Consider the following 16,115-nt stretch of genomic DNA (forward strand, 5'->3'; position numbering starts at 1 on the left):
ATCTCAAGGCCATCAGACCGTTAAACAACCATCACTAACATTGAGCGGCTGCTACCAACATACTGACTCAACTCAAGCCACTTTAATAATGGGAAAATTGATGTAATAAATGTATCACTAGCCCCTTTAAACAATGCCACTTTATATAATGTTTACATACCCTACATTACTCATCTCATATGTATATACTGTACTCTATACCATCTACTGCATCTTGCCATAATATGTATCACTAGCCACTTTAACAATGTCACTTTATATAATGTTTACATACCCTACATTACTCATCTTATATGTATATACTGTACTCTATACCATCTACTGCATCTTGCCATAATATGTATCACTAGCCACTTTAACAATGTCACTTTATATAATGTTTACATACCCTACATTACTCATCTTATATGTATATACTGTACTCTATACCATCTACTGCATCTTGCCTATGCCGTTCGGCCATTACTCATTCATGTATTTTTATGTACATATTCGTATTCATTCCTTTACACTTGTGTGTAGAAGGTAGTTGTTGTGAAATTGTTAGGTTAGATTACTTGTTAGATATTACTGCATGGTCGGAACTAGAAGCATCAAGCATTTCGCTACACTCGCATTAACATCTGCTAACCATGTGTATGTGACAAATACATTTTGATTTGATTTGATTTATTATATTATATTATATTTTGTTTGCATATGGACAGAGTGAGAAACACACAGGAAGTCTACAAACATTTTCCCTCCTACTGGTGAGGTACAAGTGAGAGGAACAAAGTGAAAACCAGAGGATATCTGAGTGGGAAACACACATGAAGCCCTCAAACACATTCACTACCCAGATACTGGTGAGATAGAAAGATACACGTGAGAAACACATAACTGAACGGGAAGTTAACAGTTATCAAATCCAGGTCATCTGTATGACACAAAACTGTGTTAGCCAACTGAGCTAAAGGCTAATTATTCCCTCTGACAACTAACAGTTCTCAGGCAAGGTTTCTTTCCGTTGGAGCACGTCTGGTACACATATTGTGTAGTCAGGTGAAACAATCTTTGTGGAAGTTGTATCTTTCTCCTACAGGTCTATTACGGAAAGGGAAAAGGGGTGATACCTAGTCAGTTATACAACTGAATGCCTTCAACTGAAATGTGTCTTCAGCATTTAACCCAACCCCTCTGAATCAGAGAGGTGCAGGGGGCTGCCATAATGGACATCCACGTCTTCGGCGCCCCGGGGAACAGTGGGTTAACTGTCTTGTTCAGGGGCAGAACGACAGATTTTTACCCTTGTCAGCTCGGGGATTCGATCCAGCAACCTTTCGGTTACTGGCCCCAACGCTCTAACCACTAGTCAGCTCTATAGAGATGTAAAGTCACAAATGAGCTCAATTAAACATGTTAATGTAATATAACAAAATATTACACAGGAAACACTAAACAGGAGATAAATAGGAGGACATAGCTCATGTCATTTATCACACTTAAACGTAGTGTCCACAAAGTAGCAGTCGGTCAGACCAGGAAACATGTACAGATCTACCCCCAAAGAGCTTTTCTTTACGATGACAAAACCAGATGTTGGAAGTGCGTGTCTGTTCAGGGATTAGTGCTGGCCATCCAACAACAGCAACACCAAACTGTCTCTGTGTTTACATCTGCACTAAACACATGGGTCTCTGCGGTGGCCATCTTGGAATAGCACTGACAAAGAGTGTATTGGGAGCAGGAAGGTGTCCAGAAACTTCTCAATGATATAATGAGGATACACCAATATCTATCCACCACAGTTCACATACATGAAGAAGAAGCACTCGAGAATCACACTGTTAAAATTAAGTGCTTTGTAACACCAAAACTTGTGACAACTGAGCTGCCACCAACAAGAAGGAAAAGAAACCTTAACTTTGCTGGAGTATTGCAACACATCATCCTGAGATGTTCTGAAACATGACATGGTGTGTTGTAACACCAGTTAACCAATATGTTCTGAAACATGACATGGTGTGTTGTAACACCAGTTAACCAAGTGTTGTGCAACACTTTGCCAGGTGCTGGGAGCACTAACAGAAAAGGTTGAAAACACTATTTCAAGGAAACCAAAACAATAAACAGGTACGCAGCAAGAAACGTAACACACTGTGCCATACACACACAGAAATAACAATAACCCACAAACACAGGTGGGGAAAAGGCTGCCTAAGTATGATTCCTAATCAGAGACAACGATAGACAGCTGCCTCTGATTAGGAACCATACTCGGCCCAAAACAAAGAAATACAAAAACCTAGAATGCCCACCCCACACCCTGACCTAACCACATAGAGAAACAAACCCTCTCTCTCAGGTCAGGGTGTGACAGTTTCGAATTCTGTCTAGTGCAGAATTAGATGCTTTCTGTTTTGGTGTCGTTTCCTCCCTCTATAGCTCCTAAACACTATGATGGCATTTCACATCCTGTCTAGTGCAGAATTAGATCACTTCTTCTGAAGAATTTCAATGTTTAACATTGATGTATCTATTCATTTGCCATTTTAACACATTTCAACAACAGTAACTAGAGGTTTTTAAAAAAAGTATTCATTTCTTTATTTACCTCCACCACCAACAGTTGGAAGTTTGGGAACAGTTCGCCCCATCATTGAACGTCATTTTGCCTCCCGGTTTTAATATCAGTTTATCACGATCCATTACACCTCATGAGGACAAGCTGCTTAATACTGATATAGAAGTATACTTTTCTTTCTTCAAACATGCACACAACACTGTGTAAAATAATCATCAAGTGTAAAAATTTAGCATTACCCATAATCCTCTAAAAACAGAGCCACTGTCACGTCCTGACCAATATTTAGGTATTATTTCTATTATATTTGGTCAGGACGTGGCAGAGGTATATTTGTTTTTGTATTATGGGGTTTTGTGTGTGGTGTAGTGGGGTGTATTAGTTTGGTATAGGTTCTAGGTTTGTTTTTCTATGTGTAGTTTTGGGTGCTGGACTCTCAATTGGAGGCAGGTGTTTCTAGTTGCCTCTGATTGGGAGTCCCATAAGTAGGTGTGTGTTTGTTTGGTTTTCGTGGGTAGTTGTTTTTGCACTGCGTGTTGTGTGCCTGCAAAACTGTTCCTGTCGTATATATTGTTTGAATTGTTAAGTGGATGCTCTACTCCTTTATTTTAATTAAAGATGAGTATTCACATACCTGCTGCGCCTTGGTCCATTTCTACAGAAGACAGCCGTTACAGAACTACCCACCACCAAAGGACCAAGCAGCAGAAGAGGAGGAAGCCACAGGAGAGAAAAAGGGAACAATGGACATGGGAGGACGTCCTGGACGGCAAGGGAGCCTACACCTGGGAAGAGATCCTGGCCAGAAGGGATCGCCTCCCATGGGAACAGGTGGAGGCACTCAGGAGAGTGGAGGCAGCTGGACAGAGGAACCATCGGGAACGTTACGCTGGAACACGGTTGGCTAGGAAACCCGAGAGGCAGCCCCAAGATTTTTTTTGGGGGGGGCACACGGGTAGTTTGGCCAGGCCAGGGAAGAGCCGTAAGCCAGCTACCCGTGACTACAGGGAGGTGCGTACGAGGTGGAGGGCGTCATGTTACGCTGAGGTGCGCACCATCTCACCTATACGGACGCACAGCCCAGTTCGCCCAGTACCAGCGCCCCGCAGGTGCCAGGGCAAGGGGAGCATCGAGCCGGAAGGGGTGATGCCAACCCTGCAATCAAGACCGCCAGTGCGCCCTTTCGGTCCGGTGTTTCCCGCCAGACGCACTAGCATGGAGGTGCGTGTCTCCAGGCTGGCACGTCCTATACCAGCCCCACGCATCAGGAGTCTAGTGTGTCAACCCAGCCTCGCCAGTCAACAGTCACCAGAGCTGCCCGCCAGTCAACCATCACCAGAGCTGCCCGCCAGTCAACAGTCGTCAGAGCTGCCCGCCAGTCAACAGTCGTCAGAGCTGCCCGCCAGTCAACAGTCGTCAGAGCTGCCCGCCAGTCAACAGTCGTCAGAGCTGCCCGCCAGTCAACAGTCGTCAGAGCTGCCCGCCAGTCAACAGTCGTCAGAGCTGCCCGCCAGTCAACAGTCGCCAGAGAGGTCAGACTGCCCTGAACTGCCGGAGTGGCCAGACTGCCCTGAACTGCCGGAGTGGCCGGACTGCCCTGAACTGCCGGAGTGGCCGGACTGCCCTGAACTGCCGGAGTGGCCGGACTGCCCTGAACTGCCGGAGTGGCCGGACTGCCCTGAACTGCCGGAGTGGCCGGACTGCCCTGAACTGCCAGAGTGGCCGGACTGCCCTGTTCTGCCAGAGTGGCCGGACTGCCCTGTTCTGCCAGAGTGGCCGGACTGCCCTGTTCTGCCAGAGTGGCCGGACTGCCCTGTTCTGCCAGAGTGGCCGGACTGCCCTGTTCTGCCAGAGTGGCCGGACTGCCCTGTTCTGCCAGAGTGGCCGGACTGCCCTGTTCTGCCAGAGTGGCCGGACTGCCCTGTTCTGCCAGAGTGGCCGGACTGCCCGGTTCTGCCAGAGGTGCCCGCCTGCCCTGATCTGCCAGGGTGCCCGGCCTGTCAGGATCAGCCCGAGTGGTCCTCCTGCCCTCCGGTCCAGCCCGAGTGGTCCTCCTGCCCTCCGGTCCAGCCCGAGTGGTCCTCCTGCCCTCTGGTCCAGCCCGAGTGGTCCTCCTGCCCTCCGGCCCAGCCCGAGTGGCCCGCATGCCTTCCGGCCCAGCCCGAGTGGCCCGCATGCCTTCCGGCCCAGCCCGAGTGGCCCGCATGCCTTCCGGCCCAGCCCGAGTGGCCCGCATGCCTTCCGGCCCAGCCCGAGTGGCCCGCATGCCTTCCGGCCCAGCCCGAGTGGCCCGCATGTCCCCCGGCCCAGCCCGAGGGGCCCTCCTGTCCCCCGGCCCAGCCCGAGGGGCCCTCCTGTCCCCCGGCCCGGCCCGAGGGGCCCTCCTGTCCTCCGGCCCGGCCCGAGGGGTCCGTCTGCCTGGCGCAGCTATCGGCTCCACCGAAGTGGGCGACGCCGAGGGTGGAGCAGGGTCCACGTCCTGCACCGGAGCCACCTCCAGGATAGGTTGGTTGGGGAGGGAGGGTGTAGCACAGTGCCGTCGTTGACGGCAGCCACCCTCCTTTCCCTCCCTTATTGTTTAGGGGGTATTGCTTTTTGGTTTTGTTGGGGTAATGGGGATTTTTTGTGTTTTCTTTTAAGGTGCATTCCGGGGTCTGCACCTTTAGGGGGGGGTAATGTCACGTCCTGACCAATATTTAGGTATTATTTCTATTATATTTGGTCAGGACGTGGCAGAGGTATATTTGTTTTTGTATTATGGGGTTTTGTGTGTGGTGTAGTGGGGTGTATTAGTTTGGTATAGGTTCTAGGTTTGTTTTTCTATGTGTAGTTTTGGGTGCTGGACTCTCAATTGGAGGCAGGTGTTTCTAGTTGCCTCTGATTGGGAGTCCCATAAGTAGGTGTGTGTTTGTTTGGTTTTCGTGGGTAGTGGTCTTGGTCCATTTCTACAGAAGACAGCCGTTACAGCCACGTGGCAAAATGGGATTAAAACCAATGAGTTCAATCCCTCAGTGTTCTCTCTCTTTGGTCTCGTAAAATATAATTACATTTTAACCATCTCACCTAACAGATAACTCTACTGTGACCCTACTAACTAACCAGCTCACCTAACAGATACCTCTACTGTAACCCTACTAACTAACCAGGTCACCTGACAGATAACTCTACTGTAACCTACTAACTAACCAGGTCACCTGACAGATAACTTTACTGTAACCTACTAACTAACCAGCTCACCTGACAGATAACTCTACTGTAACCTACTAACTAACCAGGTCACCTGACAGATAACTCTACTGTAACCCTACTAACTAACCATCTCACCTGACAGATAACTCTACTGTAACCTACTAACTAACCAGGTCACCTGACAGATAACTCTACTGTAACCCTACTAGCTAACCATGTCACCTGACAGATAACTCTACTGTAACCTACTAACTAACCAGGTCACCTAACAGATTACTCTACTGTAACCCTACTAACTAACCAGGTCACCTGACAGATAACTCTACTGTAACCTACTAACTAACCAGGTCACCTGACAGATAACTCTACTGTAACCTACTAACTAACCATCTCACCTGACAGATAACTCTACTGTAACCCTACTAACTAACCATCTCACCTGACAGATAACTCTACTGTAACCCTACTAACTAACCATCTCACCTGACAGATAACTCTACTGTAACCTACTAACTAACCATCTCACCTGACAGGTAACTCTACTGTAACCCTACTAACTAACCATCTCAACTGACAGATAACTCTACTGTAACCCTACTAACTAACCAGGTCACCTGACAGATAACTCTACTGTAACCTACTAACTAACCAGGTCACCTAACAGATAACTCTACTGTAACCCGACTAACTAACCATCTCACCTGACAGATAACTCTACTAACTAACCAGGTCACCTGACAGATAACTCTACTGTAACCTTACTAACTAACCAGGTCACCTGACAGATAACTCTACTGTAACCCTACTAACTAACCATCTCACCTGACAGATAACTCTACTGTAACCTACTAACTAACCAGGTCACCTGACAGATAACTCTACTGTAACCCTACTAGCTAACCATGTCACCTGACAGATAACTCTACTAACTAACCAGGTCACCTAACAGATAACTCTACTGTAACCCGACTAACTAACCATCTCACCTGACAGATAACTCTACTAACTAACCAGGTCACCTGACAGATAACTCTACTGTAACCTTACTAACTAACCAGGTCACCTGACAGATAACTCTACTGTAACCCTACTAACTAACCATCTCACCTGACAGATAACTCTACTGTAACCTACTAACTAACCAACTCACCTGACAGATAACTCTACTGTAACCTACTAACTAACCAGGTCACCTGACAGATAACTCTACTGTAACCTACTAACTAACCAGGTCACCTGACAGATAACTCTACTAACTAACCAGGTCACCTAACAGATAACTCTACTGTAACCCTACTAACTAACCATCTCACCTGACAGATAACTCTACTGTAACCCTACTAACTAACCATCTCACCTGACAGATAACTCTACTGTAACCCTACTAACTAACCAGGTCACCTGACAGATAACTCTACTGTAACCCTACTAACTAACCAGGTCACCTGACAGATAACTCTACTGTAACCTACTAACTAACCAGGTCACCTAACAGATAACTCTACTGTAACCCTACTAACTAACCATCTCACCTGACAGATAACTCTACTAACTAACCAGGTCACCTGACAGATAACTCTACTGTAACCCTACTAACTAACCAGGTCACCTGACATATAACTCTACTGTAACCCTACTAACTAACCATCTCACCTGACAGATAACTCTACTAACTAACCAAGTCACCTAACAGATAACTCTACTAACTAACCAGGTCACCTAACAGATAACTCTACTAACTAACCATCTCACCTGACAGATAACTCTACTGTAACCCTACTAACTAACCAGGTCACCTGACAGATAACTCTACTGTAACCCTACTAACTAACCAGGTCACCTGACAGATAACTCTACTAACTAACCAGGTCACCTAACAGATAACTCTACTAACTAACCAGGTCACCTAACAGATAACTCTACTGTAACCCTACTAACTAACCATCTCACCTGACAGATAACTCTACTAACTAACCAGGTCACCTGACAGATAACTCTACTGTAACCCTACTAACTAACCAGGTCACCTGACATATAACTCTACTGTAACCCTACTAACTAACCATCTCACCTGACAGATAACTCTACTAACTAACCAAGTCACCTAACAGATAACTCTACTAACTAACCAGGTCACCTAACAGATAACTCTACTAACTAACCATCTCACCTGACAGATAACTCTACTGTAACCCTACTAACTAACCAGGTCACCTGACAGATAACTCTACTGTAACCCTACTAACTAACCAGGTCACCTGACAGATAACTCTACTAACTAACCAGGTCACCTAACAGATAACTCTACTAACTAACCAGGTCACCTGACAGATAACTCTACTGTAACCCTACTAACTAACCAGCTCACCTGACAGATAACTCTACTGTAACCCTACTAACTAACCAGGTCACCTGACAGATAACTCTACTGTAATCTACTAACTAACCAGGTCACCTAACAGATAACTCTACTGTAACCCTACTAACTAACCATCTCACCTGACAGATAACTATACTGTAACCTTACTAACTAACCAGGTCACCTGACAGATAACTCTACTGTAACCTACTAACTAACCAGGTCACCTAACAGATAACTCTACTGTAACCCTACTAACTAACCATCTCACCTGACAGATAACTCTACTGTAACCCTACTAACTAACCATCTCACCTGACAGATAACTCTACTGTAACCCTACTAACTAACCAGGTCACCTGACAGATAACTCTACTGTAACCCTACTAACTAACCAGGTCACCTGACAGATAACTCTACTGTAACCTACTAACTAACCAGGTCACCTAACAGATAACTCTACTGTAACCCTACTAACTAACCATCTCACCTGACAGATAACTCTACTGTAACCTTACTAACTAACCAGGTCACCTGACAGATAACTCTACTGCAACCTACTAACTAACCAGGTCACCTAACAGATAACTCTACTGTAACCCTACTAACTAACCATCTCACTGACAGATAACTCTACTAACTAACCAGGTCACCTGCCAGATAACTCTACTGTAACCCTACTAACTAACCAGGTCACCTAACAGATAACTCTACTGTAACCCTACTAACTAACCAGGTCACCTGCCAGATAACTCTACTGTAACCCTACTAACTAACCAGGTCACCTAACAGATAACTCTACTGTAACCCTACTAACTAACCAGGTCACCTGACAGATAACTCTACTGTGACCCTACTAACTAACCAACTCACCTGACAGATATCTAACTCTACTGTGACCCTACTAACTAACCAGCTCATGACTGTTGCCGCTATTAGAGTTTCTGAGTGGCAGCTAGCCGTCTTCAACACACTGAACTTCACCCTCCCCCATTCGTCCTGTATTCCAGACACGACATTAGCTCATAGCCCTGCCTCCTCCGCTGCATTTAAAATAGAGGAATAGAGGCGGGGGGGGGTGAGTAGGTCGAGAGGCAGAGGAGAGTGGAGGGAGGGAGGCAAAGGGAGGGGGTGAGTAGGTTGAGAGGTAGAGGAGAGAGGAAGGAGTGGGGAGGGAGTCAGAGAGAAGGGGTGAGTAGGTTGAGAGGCAGAGGAGAGCGGAGGGAAGGAGGGAGGGAAGGAGGGAGGGGGTGAGTAGGACGAGAGGCAGAGGAGAGAGGAGAGAGGAGGGAGGGTGGGGGTGAGTAGGTCGAGAGTTAGAGGAGGGAGGGAGGGAGGGAGGGAGGGAGGGAGAAAAGAGACTCTGGAGAGGTGTTATGGTCAGGAGGACTGAAGAGGAGGTTGAGAGGCAGAGGAGAGTGGAGGGAAGGAGGGAGGGAGGTAGAGGGAGGGGGTGAGTAGGACGAGAGGCAGAGGAGAGAGGAAGGAGTGGGGAAAGAGGCAGAGAGAAGGGGTGAGTAGGTTGAGAGGTTGAAGAGAGAGGAAGGAGTGGGGAGGGAGTCAGAGAGAAGGGGTGAGTAGGTTGAGAGGCAGAGGAGAGAGGAGGGAAGGAGGGAGGGAAGGAGGGAGGGGGTGAGTAGGACGAGAGGGAGAGGAGAGAGGAGGGAGGGAGGGGGTGAGTAGGTCGAGAGTTAGAGGAGGGAGGGAGGGAGGGAGGGAGGGAGGGAGGGAGAAAAGAGACTCTGGAGAGGTGTTATGGTCAGGAGGACTGAAGAGGAGGATGCCAGAGGTTGGAGTGGGTCAAGGGGGAGTTTCTTGTCCTGGTATGAACTCCACACAGGAGAGCCATACATACACACGCACGCACACACACACACACACACACACACACACACACACACACACACACACACCACACTCCTAGGATCCATCATTTCCTCTCCATTCTTACTGTAAGTGGAGCCAACACAGCGACTGACAGTCCTCCTCAACAATGGCCTATAATTCACCACAATGGAAACATTCATGTCAAATCAGCCATTTTGTTTCCTAAACTATTTCAGAAAATAAATGAAAGGACTGACTCATCTTGACCAGGGGGAAATGTTCTTTACAGTTTTTTTCAACTGCTTACACACAAAATCTTTTCATGTCGCACGATTTTTGAAACCTCTCACTCAAAGTGCAAAACTACACACCAAATATCCAAAACCATAAGCTATTTCTCAGCCTTTGACTCAGTTGTCAATTGCATAAAACATTTTTTTCAAAACACTACACACAATTCTGTACCTAAAACACAAAAATCTAACAGGAAGTGACTTGCTTTGCTTTTCCAAACACAACCAATCAAAATGCTACACTTATTCACCAGGTCACACACACACACTCCTCACATGTGCAAACACTAATTGCGTAACTGATCACTAACCAATCACTGCTTTACTGTAGTATAGGCCTATAAATAGGTCAAAGGTCAGGTTATCTGTTTTGAACAATGGATGCCAACAATGGACAGAGAGCAAGAGGAGTAGGAGGGAGAGGCAGGGGACAACAACAACGAGGACAAATTCAAAGACGAAGAGTTGGAACAGGAGTAGGAAGAAGAGGACGAGGGCAAAGAAGAGAAGGAAGGAGAGCCATCTCTGATGAGATTAGGGCAACACTTGTTGATCATGAGAGGCTGGACTGAGAGTCCAGCCCAACTTGAGTCGATTTACAGTGGCGACCATAATTCGACCCTTCAGAAATGAGAACAGGTATGTAACTATCTAATGTCTGTTTTAGCATTACAGTAATGTACTGTAAAATACGTATGACTGCATAGTATTGCATAAACATTTGTAACTCTAAGCCATCCATTTACTGCACTGCATTGAATGAATGAGGTTGGTTATCATGCTGTACTACATTTTTGTGTACATTGTTTACAGTTCCTATGCTGAACACATACTGTGTTTGAATTCTGTACAGAGTGGAAAGGCAAAGACATCATGGAGGACGCTTGTTTACAGATGTACAAGACACTGCAATTATAAATATGGTTTTGGCCAACAATGCAATTAGGATTCGAGAGCTAAGAGGGCATATCTTGAATAATGACACCATATTTAACAACATCAATGCTGTAGCCTGTCGACCATACAATGCATCCTCCAACGGCACCGAGTGACGATGAAACAACTTTACAAGGTGCCATTTGAGAGAAACTCTGACAGAGTCAAGAATATGCGACATGACTTTGTAGAGGTATGTATGCAACACTACTTCCAGTACTTCAGACATACCATATTTACTCATCTGTATATCATTTTGTCTGTTAGAGTATTGGATGCCCATGTAATTCGCCATGAATTTATTTGTGAATGAGGTTGGCTTCAACCTCACCAAAACCAGGCGCCGCGGAAGAAATGTAATAGGACAGAGGGCAATTACCAATGTCCCTGGACAGCGTGGGGGTAATATAACTGTGCTGCCATCACTCAAAACGGGGTCCTCATCACAATGCCACACTGGGTCCGTACAACACCGGCCATATGCTCACTTTTCTGGATGCAATTTACACAATGCTTGTCCCTGATCCAGATCAGGAGCCTGCTAGATTTGTGGTTTTATGGGACAATGTTAGTTTTCACCGGGTTGTTCTGGTCCAAAACTGGTTTGCCACCCATCCACAATTTGTAGTTTTGTACCTACCCCCATATTCACCTTTTCTAAATCCCATAGAGGAATTCTTCTCAGCCTGGCGCTGGAAGGTGTATGATTGCCAACCCTTTGCCCGCATGCCGCTTCTCCAGGCAATGGAGGACGCATGTGGGGACATAAGTTGCCTCTGTCCAAGGTTGGCTACGCCATGCTAGGAGATACTTCCCTCGATGTTTGGCAAGAGAAAACGTATCTTGTGATGTGGACGAAGTATTGTGGCCAGACCCAGGCCGGAGAAGAGATGAAGCGAAGCTTAGCACTGGTGACTGCCCCCCCCCCCCACCACCAATTCCTGGACTGCCCCCCCGGGACCCCGCACACATAATTGTGTTCTTTACTGTATTCTAAAGAATATACTTTTGGTTTACTTATGTTTATGGTTTTGTTGTATGCTATTGTATACAACAGTAATGTTTGGCTTAATAAATATTTTCTGTTTGTACATTGCATTGGTGTTTAGTGTACTTGTTACCCCTCTCAAAAGATTACTTTCACTCTCGAACATTGTATTGAAATGTAGATATAAGCCTATGAAAGAGCTTTAGATTTAGAACAGTGTTTACATGGTATATCCAAAAATGTACTATTATGAAAGCAGTGTTTGCCATTTGATGCAAATGCTTCATTCTGACATGTGTTTATGGCATTTTGAAGGAGATGTGAGGCATTTAGCATTTTGTGTGTGCAGTTTAGGGAATTGTGTGTAGAGTTTTGAGAAAAAAAGAGTTTTGAAAACGTGTTTAAGCAGTTGGAAAAAACTAATCTTTGTGTTTCTAAATCAATAAAAAAATGACATTGATTTCCATCCATAGACTAGACTCACTGTCATGCAAATATATATATATATATACTGCATAAAATCTCTTTCTACTGTTTTAAGATTGTTTATCATTAGATCACATCAAAGCCCACCATGCTCATTTCCCATATAATTGGTATGTAGACCTCAGAGGACAGAGCTGCCAAATCTCTGGTTTATATTGGAGCTCAGTTGCCTCTAATGTAATGAACCCGTGCTTTGCTGTTCTCTCTTTGGGTCGGCAAATAAAGAGAAACTATAGGGGGGCCTGGCACAGAATGTGAGAAACTGTTCCTATTGGGATGTTTTTCTCATTTTAAACACAAAGGAGAACAAATAAGTACGCTTGATGAGAATCAAGAAGTACTTCAAATCAAATCTGTTGGATATCCATTCCGATTGATATGAATCAGGAAATGGAACTGAACATGGATTTTATTCACAAATCTAACATATCCAATTATGAATTGCAGTATGGTGAGAGGAACTAGCTTGCAGTGCATGTCTAGTCAAAGGCCGTTTTCACATTGACAATAGCAAAGGGACATTTTGAGAGGTTCTTCAGAGACAATACTGTTGTGTAAAATTGCGAAATGATCCTGTCTTGAATGCTACCTCCGGAAATCGCGCACAACACTCGTTTTGTCATTTGTAACATTGTCTGGTGATTTCATAGGTGCCACCACAGGTCCCAGAGTGGTGGGGTGGGAGGGATTGTTTTCCTGGGGCCCAGAGATTTTGTTCCTGATCTGGTAGGCTAACCAGGTAAAACTCGGTGTGACGTAGAAATAAATAATCTGTTTTATAAAGGCTATGATGTGACCAGGTTTTTCTAATCAGGTCATATGTTTGGGTTTTGTTTTAAGACACTCCAGGACCTGTCTTACACATAGTTGATTGTGGATAAATACTTTTTTTCATCTTTCAATCTGTGAAAATACTAAAGAAAGGCAGTAAAATGCATTATTAGCACTTTTCTTTGAAGAAAATGTAACCTATATAATTTTTGGGACAACATATCAACAATTCCCTATGCACAAGTCAGGAGAATACCTCTAAACATAACCACAACACCATATGTGTTGAATGCAGACGCTTCTGAGGAAAAGGAGTTTGATGTGTGGGAGGAGCATGACTTTCAGGAAATGGCAGTTAAAGACAAAGACACGGAATTTAGACTACCAAACGCTAAATACGTATTTAGACCCAATCACCATCTCTTCAAAGTAAGTTACTAGATGTAATCCAGTTTGTAACATTATTTATGAAATGAGCTTTTAAATTTCGTGTGTGTTTCAATGTAGTGAGCTTTCAAATTATGAATGTATATCCATTTAAATGTGTTTACAATTTATTACATTTTGATGGTGATAGTATGTTAAACTAACGAAAATATACATTTTCATCAACTTTTTGACATTTTATTTGTACTTTTTGAAAATACTAATATCAATGGACCAAAATATCAACAAAATCTCAAAATGGATAAGTACAAAAATTTCATTTTTAACATGTTGTGCCTGGCCTTAAACCAAATCCAAAGTGCTGGGGAAAATGCCAGCTTGCCACCAGTTTGCTGGCAGCCCTGTTGATCTGATCTCTGCAACGTGGAGAGATTGAATTTGCCACACAATTCTACAAATGAAGAAACAGAACCTATGTATGATCTAAATGTATTTTATTTTTGGGTGGCAGGAATGGGCTTCCATATAAAACAACTCAACATCTCAAATCCCCTGTGAATTATACCCATGTTTTCAGTCACAATTAGATTTTCCCACATGCAGCCTAAGAATTTACATGATATTAACCCTCCTGTTGTGTTCGTTTCATGTTAATTCATTCTGTGTTCCCGGTCCAAAATGACTGCCCCGTTATAGCTGATTATAAATCCATAATAATACATATATTATCACCTAATGTTGTGTTAGAACCTTTTATCAACTTAAATTCTTGTGAACATTACAAGTTTTGAACTTCTATTTGCTTTTTATGGCCTGTAGGCCTCATTGACCTGAGCTCAACTCGTTTTTGAGTAAAAAAAAAGCATAATGTATGGATTATTTTGACTAGAACAAATACTCAGATGAAACATATTGTGCTATTTATCACAGACTATTTTGTGTCAAAGTTTAACAAGGACTCTCTCCTCCTCACCAGTGTCATGATCAAAGATATGATCAAGAGCCTCACATATAGTAAGTATATAGTTTGCTCATTGTGCTGCCACAGAATGAATTGTGAGCAAGGTCTCAAAAAAGCTTTATATACCAGAGCTGCGAGAAAAGTTCTATATATTATTGAAATAATGTTGCTATTGTTTGTGAGAATGAAAACAGGTGTGGTTCCCGTGGAGGAAAGATTCTATTGGGGAAAGGTTCCCGTGGAGGTTGCCATGGAAGCCAAGAAGGGTAGTGAGGTGTGTGTGTGTGTGTGTGTGCGTGCGTGTGTGTGTGTGTGTGTGTGTGTGTGTTCAAGTTCAAACAAACATGCATGTGGGGGTCTGGGAGAGGAAGTGTGTCCATCTGATGAATGGGCATGTGCCTGAGCTCAATTTTATACACTAATTGTAGTCTCACCCATTCATTTCTAATGACCAGTCATTTTTGACCGGGAACACCACAGGTGTACAAAAGTTAAAACACCCAAAACTTAATGAAAATCATCAAAATGTATTTTGTGTGTTCAGATGCCCTGTGTGGACAAAGTCATGAAACCTTATGACAATCAGATTAAATGAACTACATTTGTCAGAGAGAACTTGTATATCGGTCCAATTCGACTGGAACACAGCAGGAGGGTTAACAAAAATGAAACATGGTTTGTTGTAATGCTGTAAGGTAGGCCTGCTGTACTTTATATTCCTATTAGAGGGGTAGGCATTCATTTGTTTATACACTAACGTTAATTGATGAAGATCTGTTGTTAGCTTTAGCTAGCAGGGACTATATGCTTTTGTCTTGAAGCTAAAATGTAATGACTGTACAGATGAGAAAATAAACCCTTAAATTGTCTGAACATGCTTGCGATTTGTTGCGTTATTCAAAAGTGTAATATGGTAGATGCATGAAGATTTGACTGCTTAACGTTAGCTAGTAGCTAGCTAGTAGAATAGTTTGCAATGCTTAGCTTCCTGGCTAGAGGCTATTGTGACATCTACCGGATACTTTTGAGCTGAAGCAAGAATGTCAACCGAACCCTCTCTCGGCTTGTGACATTCCCGCCATATTATGTAAATTGAAATGTCACTCTGATAACTCTATTCAATCACTCTGTGTAACGTATGTCGTCCGGAGTAGACCAAGGCGCAGCGGGTTGAGTGCTCATCTTAACTTTTATTGAATACTTAACAAAAACGAACGCACAGTATTGCACACACAGCAATGCAAAAACAACTTCCCACAAACGACAGGTGAAAAAAGGGCTACCTAAGTATGACTCTCAATCAGCAACAATGATGTACAGCTGTTCCTGATTGAGAGCCATACCAGGCCAAC

General features: G+C 44.2%; 1 protein-coding gene across 2 annotated transcripts in view; it reads right to left on the reverse strand.

Annotated features, from left to right (window-relative positions):
• Nucleotides 1-16,115, reverse strand: part of LOC106562850 (non-muscle caldesmon) — a 72,603-nt gene that overhangs the window by 42,712 nt on the left and 13,776 nt on the right. The gene's annotated exons all lie outside the window — the stretch shown is intronic.

This window comes from Salmo salar, chromosome ssa11, assembly GCF_905237065.1.
Source record: "Salmo salar chromosome ssa11, Ssal_v3.1, whole genome shotgun sequence".
NCBI classification, from domain to species: domain Eukaryota; kingdom Metazoa; phylum Chordata; class Actinopteri; order Salmoniformes; family Salmonidae; genus Salmo; species Salmo salar.